Source organism: Heterocephalus glaber, unplaced genomic scaffold, assembly GCF_053883595.1.
Source record: "Heterocephalus glaber isolate CG9 unplaced genomic scaffold, H.glaber_assembly_v1.0 deba00000936, whole genome shotgun sequence".
Lineage (NCBI taxonomy): Eukaryota > Metazoa > Chordata > Mammalia > Rodentia > Bathyergidae > Heterocephalus > Heterocephalus glaber.
In genome coordinates this window covers 661,811-674,419 of record NW_028258172.1, presented here as the reverse complement: position 1 = coordinate 674,419, position 12,609 = coordinate 661,811, and the positions used below count along the sequence as shown (strand labels likewise).

The 12,609-nt window shown below is 37.5% G+C and overlaps 1 pseudogene; it reads left to right on the top strand.

Moving 5' to 3' along the window:
* The first annotated feature begins 9,513 nt into the window (after positions 1–9,513).
* LOC101710104 (52 kDa repressor of the inhibitor of the protein kinase pseudogene) lies at positions 9,514–12,044 on the top strand (annotated as a pseudogene).
* Positions 12,045–12,609: the final 565 nt, after the last annotated feature.

Genomic DNA, 12,609 nt, shown 5'->3' with positions numbered 1-12,609 from the left:
TAGGAAATGAAGTCAAATTGTCATTATTTGCTGATAACATGATACTCTATATAGAAGACCCCAAGAACTCCACCAAAAGCCTTCTAGACTTAATAACCAAATATAGTACAGTAACTGGATAAAAGGTCAACACACAAAAATCAATAACTTTCCTCTACAGGAGCAATACTCCCTGAGAGAGTTATGGGGCAAATAATTCCTTTCACAATAGCATCCAAAAAACTGAAATACCTATGAACCAACCTAACAAAAGAAATCAAAGACCTCTTCTCAGAAAACTATAGCACTCTGAAAAGAGAGATTGAAGATGATATCAGAAAATGGAAAAACATCTCCTGCTCCTGGGTAGGAAGGATCAATATAGTGAAAATAGCCATACTTCCAAAACTGCTATATAGATTCAATGAAATCTCAATTGAAATCCCAGAAGCATACTTCACTGACCTTGAGAAAACAATCAAAATATTCATTTCAAAGAAGAAAAACCCAGAAAAGCAAAGGCAATTCCAGGTAACAGAGACATGGCAGGGGACATCACAATACCCAACTTGAAACTATACTACAAAGCTATGGTGATAAAAACACCATGGTACTGGCCAAGAAACAATCCAGAGGACAAGTGGAACAGATTAGAAGATGCAGAAACAACTCCACAGACAACTCAGCCATCTCATCTTCAATAAAGGAGCCAAACACCCTCACTGGAGGAAAGATAGCCTCTTCAATAAATGGTGCTGGAAAAATTGGGTTTCAATCTGCTACATATTAAAATTAGACCTACATATCTTGCCATGCACTAAACTAAAAAAATGGATTAAAGATCTAAATATCAAACTAGAAACACTGAACCAGCTGAAATGGAGGTTAGATAGAACTCTTGAAGACATTGGTGTAGGAGAAGATTTTATGAACAAAACTTCAGTTGTCCATGAACTAGCACAAAGAAGTGGGATCTCTTCTTATTAAAAAGCTTCTGCACAGCAAGAGAAACCACCAGCAGTGTGAAGAGACAACACACAATGTGGGAAAAAATCTTCACCTGCTGTTCCTCAAAGGCCTACTATCTCGAATCTATAAAGAACTTAATAAGATCAGACCTCCCAAATTTAAAGAGTCAGTGTCAAAATGGGCATCAGAAATGAACAGACATTTCTCAGACAAAGAAGTAGAAATAGCAAATAAATACATGAAAAAATGTTCAACATCACTGGTCATTTGAGGGATGCAAATCAAAACAATGCAGAGATTCCACCTCACTCCAGAAAGAATAGCTGCTATCATGAAATCAACCAATAACAAATACTGGTGGGGCTGAGGGGAAAGAGGAACCCTGCTCCACTGTTGGTGCGAGTGTAGACTGGTGCAAGCACTGCGGAAATCAGTATGGAGATACCTCAAAGAACTAGGACTCGAAGTCCCATTTGACCCAGCTTTTCCCCAGCTGGGTATCTTCCCCAAAGAATTAAAAGAATCATACCACAGTGATATATGTGCACCCATGTTCACAGCATCACAATTTTAATAGCTAAAACTTTGAAAAAGCCCAAATGTCCATCAACTGGAGCCTGCATAAAGAAAATGTTGGTTTTTTAATAAAACAGAGTACTACTCAGCCATAAAAAATGATAAATTAAAAGATATTTTAGCTAAATGGATGCACATTGAGGCAATACTCTTAAGTGAAATAAATATGACACACATGGGTATAAATACTGAATAGTTTCTCTAGTGTGAGAAACTGAAAGTGTAAATAAGGGCTAAAAGGTATAATAAACAATGTGAAATAGGAAGAAAAGAGGCAAAGGGGAAGGGGCAGTGGGAGGGGTATGGGTAAGGAAAGAAGGGAATGGAATTACTATGAGAAAATGGAAAAATGGGAACAAAGTCTTTGTAAATAGTCAGGGATGGAGGGGTTGAAGGGAGGGCAGGGGAAGGGGGAACAATAAGAACCAAGAGAAATTACGTAAAGTTGCAAATTTCCAATTATGTATGTCATTACATTGTATACCTAAAAGGTACCAATGATTAAAATGAATAATTGATAATGCAAAATAGGAAGAAAAGGTTCAAAGGGGTAGGGGAAGTGTGAGTGCTAGGGGAAAGGAAACAAAGGTCAGGAAAAATTATGGGAAGTGGAAAAAATGGAAACAAAGGCTTTGTAAATAGAGAAGGGTGGAGGGGTGAAGGGAGTGCTGGGAATGGGGAAATAACTAGAACAAAGATATATCATGTAAAGGTACAAGTTTCCAATGAGAAATGTAAATGTTTGTATACCTAAAATATAGCAATAAAAGAATTTAAGGAAAAAAATAAATTATTAAAAAAAATTATAGCACAGAAATACAAGGAATCATTAGAGATTATTAGGAACAACTATACACCCCAAATTTGATAATCTAGAAGAAAACAACAAATTTCTAGACAAACACATCTTACCCAGATTGAATCATGAAGAAATAAAAAGCATGAAGAAACCAAAAACAAATAATAAAATTGAATCAGTAATTCAAAGATTTCTGTCAAATTAAAAAAAAACATGAACAGGTAGTTTCACTCCTGAGAAATATGAAAAATTTAAGGAAGGACTAATACCAATTATCATTATGTTACTCCTAAAAATGGAAGAGAAAAAAATGCTAAACACATTCAGTAAGTCCAGTGTTACCCTGACACTAAAACTAAACAAAGACATACAAACAAATGAAAATTACAGGCCAATATTATTCATGTACATACATGCAAAGGTTTTCAACAAAACACTGTCAAACTGAATGGACCATCACTTTTAAAAGATTATTTATCATAATCAAGTTGGGTTAATTCCAGGTATCCAAGGATAGTTTAATACATATAAATTTTAAAATGTGATATACCAAATCCATATTACAAAGTGAAAAAATTATATGATCATCTCAATTGATGCAGAAAAGACATTTGATGAATTCAATGTTGAACAAATTAGTATAGAAAGAACATAGCTCCTCCACATTAAAAATGATATTTATAAAAATGGGACAACTAGCATTATGCTGAATGACAAGCTGAAAGCTTTCTGTTCAAGATGTTAAATGAAATAAAGATATCCACTTTTAACACTTTTGTTCAGCACACTTCTGAAGTCCTACCAAGATAAATCAGCAACATAAAGAAATAAAGGACATTCAAATTAGGAAAGAAGAAATCAAATTATCAGCTTGTAAAACACATGAACTCATTTATGGAAAAACCCAAAAACTTTATCAAAAACCATTAAAACTAATAATTACATTCAGCAAATTTACAGAATATAAAATCAAAATACAAAAATCAGTAATTTCTAAAAAAAATCAGTAATTTCTATATTGAAATAGTAGAATATCTGAAAGAGAAAACAAAATAGAATAGGTAGAAATAACTGGAAAGAAATTTAACAAAAGAGGTAAGAGACATCTACAGTGAAAATTAGAAATATTGATGAAATAAATAGAAGATGCAATAAATAAAAATACATTTATATTCATGGATTGGAGTAGTCAGTATTGTTAAAGTGTCTACAACTGCCTGACCTACCTACTAATAGGTTGTCTTACTGATCTAGTAAAATAAAATTGATAATTTGCAGGCTGTACCACTGACAACAGCACCAAGGAGGTGAGCCTTTCAGCCCACTGTAGCACTGCCCCCAGAGCAGAGGAGAGGAACACAGTCCCCCCAGTGCCAAGGAGGTGAGCCTTTTGGCCCACCATACCACGACTCCCAGCACAGAGGAGCCGAGCCCCACCCAGCACCGTGGAGGTCAGACACACAGGCACTAGCAGAATACCTCCCATTGAAATGAGAAGACATGTAAACAAGTCTCAAAACCAGACAGGCAGCTCACCAAAAGCAACCCAAAAGGAAAATGAGATGGAACAATCTGATACTCAAAAAACTGGACTCCCTGAACTAGCAACAAAAGAGGATCTGGAAAAGATGAAATCAGAAATAATTTCTCATATAACAGCAGAGTTTGTGCCCAGAGTGCAAGACATGATTAACAAATCTAGAGAGGATACAGATAAAAAAATAGAGGAGCTGAGGAACATGATGGAATCCCAACATAGGAAACAAATGGAATCCATAAAACAGATGAAAACAGATTTCCAGGAGATGAAAAACTCAACTGACAGTTAACAAAGCAGAATGAGCCAATGTGAAGACAGAATTTCATATATAGAAGACAAGATTGGAATTAGTGACCAGGAAAAGAAACATTTCTTTAAAATAGTAAGGGACCATGAGAAATCAATCCAGCAGCTGCAAAGAATAATATTAGACTGATCAGAGACAATGAAAAAACAGGACAGGGTACAAATGACATAAAAAAACTGTTCACAGATGTGGTGGCAAAAAACTTTCCAAGCAGGGGAAAAGAACTTGACATACAGATAAGTGAGGCATATAGGACTCCAAATACCCTTGATCAAAAAAAAGTTACACATAGACATATAATAGTTAAGATTCCAGAAATCCCCCCCAAAAAGAACAAAATTCTACAAGCAGTTAGAGAAAAGAAACACATAACAAACAAAGGAAAGCCCATCAGAATCACAGCAGACTTCTTAATGCAAACACTCAAGGCAAGAAGACCTTGGAGTGACATGTTTCAAGCCCCAAAGGAAAACAGACGCCAACCCGAATTGATGTACCTGCAAAACTATCTTTCAAAATTGATGGAGAAAAAAGACACTTTCATGACAAAGAGCACCTTAGGAACTTCATCAATACCAAACTAGCACTCCAAAAAATTTTAGACAATATTGTAGGAAAAGACAATGAAGATGACAACCCCAGGAAGCCCTGGAGAATGAATCTATTGGGCATGACAAGAAATTAAATGCAAAGGGGGAGAATCCAAAAAAAGAAAAAGGCATGACAATGATAAGTCAATATGTATCAGTTATAACCATCAATGTTAACAGTCTCAATTCACCAAGCAAAAGAAATAGAAAGGGTGAAGAAGCAAGATCCAACAATATGCTACATACAAGAAACACACTTACTTCGAAAAGAAACTTACAGACTGAAAGTTAAAGGATGGAAAACAATGCTCCATGCAACAGGAACCCCCAAAAAGCAGGAGTAGCTATCCTCTTTGCACTGATTAAGAGAGACAAAGAAGGACACTGCATCCTTGTAAAGGGAACAATCCAAAAGGAACAGATGACAATCATAAACATATATGCACCAAACACTAGTGCGCCCAACTATATAAAACATATACTAACTGATATAAAAAATCAAATAAGCACTAATACAATAGTAGGAGGAGATCTCAATACCCCACTGTCACAACTAGATAGATCAACTAGGCAAAAAATAAGAAACAAAATACTAGAACTCAATCAAACTTTTAAATGAATGAACTTAACAGATGTTTAGAGAGTGTTCCACCCAAGAAAATCAGAATAAACATTCTTTTCAGCTACACATGGGTTGTTGTCCAAAATAGACCACAAACTTGCTCACAGAAGATGTTTAAGTAAGTGCAAAGGAAATGAACTTATCCCCTGTATATTATCAATGAGAATGATTCAAAAAAAAATGAAAAAAAAAAATCAATGAAGCCAAGAGTTGGTTCTTCAAAAGAATAAGCAAAATTGACAAATGCTTATCCAATCTTATCAGAAAAAAGAGAGAAAAGGCCCAAATCCATGCAATTAAGAATGAAAAGGGTGAAATTACAACAGACCCAGCTGTGATAAAAACAGCATTGTACTGGCAAAGAAACAGACCTGAGGATCATTGGAACAGATTAGAAGATGCAGAAACAACTTCAGGCACACTCAGCCACCTCATCTTCAACAAAGGAGCCAAACACTCTCACTGGAGGAAAGAGAGCCTCTTTAGTAAATGGTGCTGGAAAAATTGGGATTCAACTTGCCAAAGATTAAAACTAGACATATATCTCTCGCCATGTACTAAAGTAAACTAAAATCAAAATGGATTAAATATCTAAATATTAAAACAGAAATGCTGAACCAGGTGGAACAGAGTTTAGGTAGAACTCTTTTTTTCCCCATTAAATTTATTGGTACATTTTAGGTATAAAATACATTTACGTACATTACTGGGATCTTGTACCTTGACATGAGTATCCCCTTCCCCTGCCCTCCCTTCACCCACTCCACCCTTCCCTATTTGCAAAGATTTTTTTTCCATTTTTTTCCTTTTCTCATATTTTTTCCCTTCTTTCCTTTCCCCTACCTCTCCCACTTCCCCTGCTCCTTTAGACCTTTACTTCCTATTACACAATATCAATTATACATTTTTAAAATTAAAATATCAAGACCTAGGAGACTTTACCCCAGATTTTACAGAATTTAAATGGATATAGAAAGCATATTACAAAAATCTGTTTTGAAATAAATTTGACAACTTCTAAGAAGTAACTTGGAAGACAAATTAATGAAACTAACTCTGGAGGAAATATAAAATTTGAATAGCACCTATTAAAGAAAGTATATTCCTAGCTTGAAAACCTACCTGTATGAAAATAACAGGCTCATATACATTTTAACTGATAAATTATATCAAACATTTAAAGCAGAAAAAAAAAGGAACCCTTCTCCCCTCATTTTAGGAAATCAACATTGTGCTAATCCTAAAACTGGATAAAGATAATAGAAGAAAAAAGTATGAACATAGATAGAAATTTGCTTAACAAAACAGACTATTAGAAGTGAGATCTGCCAGTATGTAGAAAGTGGTTTTATTATAGGGATGGCAGTGTTGGTTCAGCATTGGAAGATCCACCCCCAAAAGTCATCATTTTATTTTTTTTGTTTCATTTTTTTGGTACCAGGGATCGAACTCGGGACCTTATGCTTGGGAAGCAGGTGGCGGAACCACTGAGCTAAATCCCTGGCCCAAAAGTCATCATTTTAACAGAGGAAAGGGAAAAGAAATATGATCCTGCCACTAGTTGGAGAAAAAGTATTGGACTGAATTCCACAGCTGTTCATGGTAAAAGCTATCAGGAGACTAGAAGTAGAACAGAAACTTCTCAACAGATTAAAGACATGTACTCCAAACTTCCAGTGAGAATGCCTTATATGGATGGAGAAGATACAATGCTTTCTCCTTAAGGTGGGGAACAAGGGCAGATATGCTTACTCTTTATCTTTCCATTAAACTTTGAAACCTAGTCCCTACCAAAATAGTCTGGCAATAAAATGACACAATTAGGATAGGATTGGCAAGGTAGAAGCAAAATCTTTATATGTAGATGAAATGATCATCTACAGAGAAAATACTAAGAAATTTCTAGGAGCCCCTAGAACTTCTATTTGAATTTAGCAGGATTAGAAAACACAAGGTATATATAAAAATTCAAATTGTAGAAGGCACCTTAAGGATGAGGTACATAGTGTGACCCATGAGGATGTTCACTACTCTCCCAAAGAAATTCATGAGCTTTCTAACTCTTATAAGCAGAGGCCTGATGCACAAGTGTGGGAATGGATCTTAAGGGTGTGGTATAAAGGTGGCAAAAATATACACCTGGATCAAGTTGAGTTTCTCAACATGGGCCCATTAAGTAGGGATTAAATTTAATGTTAGAACTTGTGGGATAAAAATAGGTGTTAATAGTATATTTGTCTGGTTGGCAGAATTATAGATCAAAAGATGGCCCACTGTGAATCAGTTAGAGATGCCTGATATTCTGTGGTTTGTTGTTGATGAAAGGATTCAAAGCCTCAGAGAAATGGGAATGCTGGAGTGGATCTGTCATGTCAAATCTAATCCTCCACACTGGGATGATCTAGAAAATGTACCCTTCACTTAAACCTTGAGAAACAGATTCCTAAGGGGAGCACCAGTCTTCCTGATGAGTCGTATCATCTCTCTTCTCTAAATGCCAGACCTTACAATGAGGAACATGGTTACTCAATTGGGAAATTTAGGGACAATGGGTTTAATTGGATCCTGAAATGGCAGGCCTCAAGTGGCAGCACTTAATCCCTAAAGGTAAGGTGCACAGAATTATCATAATGGACAGCAGAAGCAGAAAAATGTTTGCAATGATCTAACACATGTAGACTTAAGGCATTGGCTGATTAGCCATGGTGTTCCCAACAATGAAATAGACAGGAAGCCTACTAAATTTCACTAGATTTATATAATTGGAAAAATTTAAGGGCAAATAAACAGAAATGTACATCAAATCGTAGTAACAGACAAGCATGACCACTCAAACGGGTCCTGCATTTGAGGGAGTTTACAGACCCAGAGCCCCTTGAATAAGGGAGAGGCCAGGTCCCTTTGAGGAAGGACAATGGTGCAACACCAAAAAATGTATATGGTCAATCTTTCTCCACTCCTTCTCTCAAGGGATGCAAGGCCTTTTTATGAGGTTAAATGTATATTGGGGGAAGGGAAATGATTAGACATTTTAGGGACTATGCATACTGGTTCTGAACTAATGCTGATTCCAAGGAATCCTAAACATCATTGTGGTCCTCCAGTAAGAGTAGGGGCCTGTGGAGGTCAGATGAGTTTTAGCAAAGGTCTGACTCAGCGAGTCCAGTAGGTCCTCAAATCCATCCTGTAGTCATTTCCCCTGTTTCAGAATGCATAATTGGCATAGGTACAATTAGTACTTGGCAGATTCCTCACATTAGTTCCTTAACCTATAGTGTGAAGGACATTATGTTTGGAAAGACCAAATGGAGGCCATTAGAGTTGCCTTTCCCTAGTAAAATAGTAAACCAAAAACAATATAACATCCCTGGAGAGATTGCAGAGATTAGTGCCACTATCAAAGACTTGAAGGATGCAGAAGTTAAGAGAAATAATAAATTATGCAGCTATAGAGTGTCAACTTCATCTGTCTGATTTTAATCCCTATCCTTGTACTTCTAAACGAGGCTAACTTAGAAAAATTCTATCTTTTTCATATTTGGATATTGAGGTAGCTCTTGCAAACCTCCTGAAAGATGTATCCCACCAATTCTACTGAGTAAGTCACAAAAAGAAGATCAAGCATCTACCTGCTTTGGGGTTTTTCACACCCTACTCCCTGAGAGTTCTTCTTAAGAAAGCATAGGGAAAGGCAGAAAAAGTGACAAGAGTAGAAAAGTATGAAGCATGTATAATTTTGGCCATCTCTTTCTTTACCAGAGAATAGCCTCAGAGTAAGACAATTATTCTGCCTCAGAATATGACACAAAGCAAGAAATAAAGTATTATCTTCAAAGGCCCTCAACTACAGATTGTCTTTTTTTTTGTACTGGGGATCAAACTTGGGACTTTGCACTTATGATGTAGGTGCCACCACCACTGAGCTAAATCCCCAGCCCCAGATTGTCTTTGTCTTGACTAACATTTTAGGCAGTAAGTTAGCAATGTGGCTCAAAACACATAAACTGCTGGCTCAGATATTTGACCTCCTGGCCCAAACTGACAAATTTTAAAAATCTGACTATAGCCCCCACGCGCCGGCCCTGCAGAGCTGGCCGGCCGGCCTGGCTTCCCTCCCCAGCCCAATGGGTGATGGGCGGGCTGCCTGAGGAGGCGGGGAGGGGAGGACTGGGCTGGCCGGTGGGTGGGCGAGGATGCCCAACTTTTGCGCGGGCCCCCAACTGCACGCGGAAGAGCACGCAGTCTGACCAGGGCTTCTTCAGATTTCCGCGGGATCCAGCTGGATGCCAGAAATGGGTGGAGAATTGCAGGACAGCAGACTTAGAAGATAAAACACCTGATCAGCTAAATAAACATTACTGGTTGTGTGCCAAACACTTTGAGACCTCTATGATCTGTAGAACTAGTCCTTATAGGACCGTTCTTCAAGACAATCAATAGCAACAATATTTGATCTTACCAGTCATTTGAGCAATCCACATAGTAGACACAGAAAACGAATAAAAGAATTGAGTGAAGATGAAATCAGGATACTGAAACAGAAAAAAAATTGATGAAACTTCTGAACAGAAGCATAAAGAAACAAACAATAGCAATGCTCAGAATCCCAGTGCCAAAGTTCAGGGGGATGAACAGGATGAAGACATTTTACCTTTAACCTTTGAAGAGAAGGAAAGCAAAGAACACTTAAAGTCTCTATTTGAAATTTTGATTCTTATGGGAAAACAAAACATACCTCTGGATGGGTATGAGACCGACGAAATCCCAGAAGGTCTCTTTATGCCTGATAACTTTCAAGCTTTGTTGGAGTGCCGGATAAATTCTGGCAAAGTGGTTCTGAGAAAGCGCTTTGAGACCACAGCTGTTAACACATTGTTTTGTTCAAAAACACAGCAGAAACAGATGCTAGAGATCTGTGAGAGCTGTATTAGGGAAGAAACCCTCAGGGAAGTGAGAGACTCATGCTTCTTTTCCATCATCACTGATGATGTGGTGGACATAGCGGGGAAAGAGCACTTACCTGCCTTGGTGAGGCTTGTTAATGAATCTCATAACCTGAGAGAGGAGTTTGTGGGCTTCCTGCCTTACGAAGCTGATGCAGAAATTTTGGCTGTGAAACTTCACACTACAATAACTGAGAAGTGGGGACCAAATATGGAGTATTGTTGTGCCAGACTTATATTGTGCCCAGTGGATTTTCTTCTAAAATGAAAGTTGTTGCTTCCAGACTTCTAGAAAAATATCCCCAAGCTATTTACACATTCTGCTTTTCCTGTGCCTTAAACATGTGGTTAACAAAATCAGTGCCTGTGGTGGGGGTATCAGTTGCATTGGGAACAATTGAGGAAGTTTGTTCTTTTTTCCATCACCACAACTACTTTTAGAACTTGACAATGTAATTTCAGTTCTTTTCCAGAACAGTGAAGAAAGGGGTAAAGAATTGAAGGAAATATGTCATTCTCAGTGGACAGGCAGGCATGATGGTTTTGAAGTTTTAGTGGACCTCCTGAAAGCACTTGTTTTATGTTTAGATGGTATAAATAGTGACACAAATATTAGGTGGAATAATTGTATAGCTGGGCGAGCATTTGTACTCTGTAGTGTAGTAACAGATTTTGATTTTATTGTTACCATTGTTGAACTTTAAAATGTCTTATCTTTTACAAGGGCCTTTGGGGAAAATCTCCAGGGACAAACTTCTGATGTCTTCTTTGCAGCCAGTAGTTTGACTGCTATATTACACTTACTCAATGAAGTGATGGAAAATATTGAAGTTTATCATGAGTTTTGGTTTGAGGAAGCCACAAGTTTGGCAACCAAACTTGATATTCAAATGAAACTCCCTGGTAAATTTCATAGGGCTCAACAAGGTAACCTGGAATCTCAGTTAACCTCTGAAAGTTACTATAAAGAAACCCTGAGTGTCCCAACAGTGGAGCACATTATTCAGGAACTTAAAGATATATTCTCAGAACAGCATCTCAAAGCTCTTAAATGCTTATCTCTGGTACCCTTAGTCATGGGACAGCTCAAATTCAACACATCAGAGGAACATCATGCTGACATGTACAGAAGTGACTTGCCCAATCCTGATACACTCTCAGCTGAACTGCATTGTTGGACAAATGGAAATACAGAGGGAAAGGCATAGAGCTTCCATTCCCATTTATGAAGACCTCCATCTGCCTGACATTAAGATTTTTCCTAATGTGTATGCCTTGCTGAAGGTCCTGTGCATTCTTCCTGTGATGAAAGTTGAGAATGAGTGCTATGAAAATGGATGAAACTGTCTCAAAGCATACTTGAGGAACACTTTGACAGACCAAAGGTCAAGTAACTTGGCTTTGCTTAACATAAATTTTGATATAAAACATGATCTGGATTTAATGGTGGACACATATCAAACTATATACAACTAGGGCCAGGGATTTAGCTCAGTGGTTCTGCCACCTGCCTTGCAAGCACAAGGTCCTGAGTTTGATCCCCGGTACAAAAAAAAAATGTACCTCTTTGGGCTGGGGATTTAGCTCAGTGGTTTCACTGCCTGCTGCACAAGTGCAAGGACCTGAGTTTGATCCCCGGTACCAAAAAAATCCACAAAACTATATACAACTAAATCAGAGCTTCCTACAGATAATTCAGAAACTGTTGAAAATATCTAGGAGACTTTTACAGGGGGCTTTTTCTTATATTTGCTATTTGAAAGAAAAGCTATATGTAGTATGTAGGCCACCTAATTACTGAATATGTTAGCCTACAGGCCTATCATTGAATATATTAGCCATTGATAATCTCCATATTTAAATGGCCCCTCTGAATCCTCATGCATCTGAGACTTGTCTGTTCTTTTCCATGGTTCCACCGCCTGCCTCTCAGGAGCAAGGTCCTGAGTTCGCTACCAGGTACCAAAACAAAACAAAACAAAAGAATGGCAGAAGATGGCATTGTAAGTGCCACCCTTCTCTTTGGTGTGACCTCTGCTGGTGACCTTATGGAATTGTTTTAATTAAGTCATTTTAGACAACACTGTCATTGTAGATCTGCCTTCAAGTATTGAGTTGACAGTTTTTGAGGAAATGAATTTTGAGGTGATGCGGGAGAAAAAAATGCATCTTATAAAATGTTATGGCAAAGGCCATCATTGATCTGTGATTAGTAGGAGTTTTAAGTATGTTATTAAAAATCTAATGGTCAGTTAAGGGAATTACTACAGAGAAGTTTATGAGC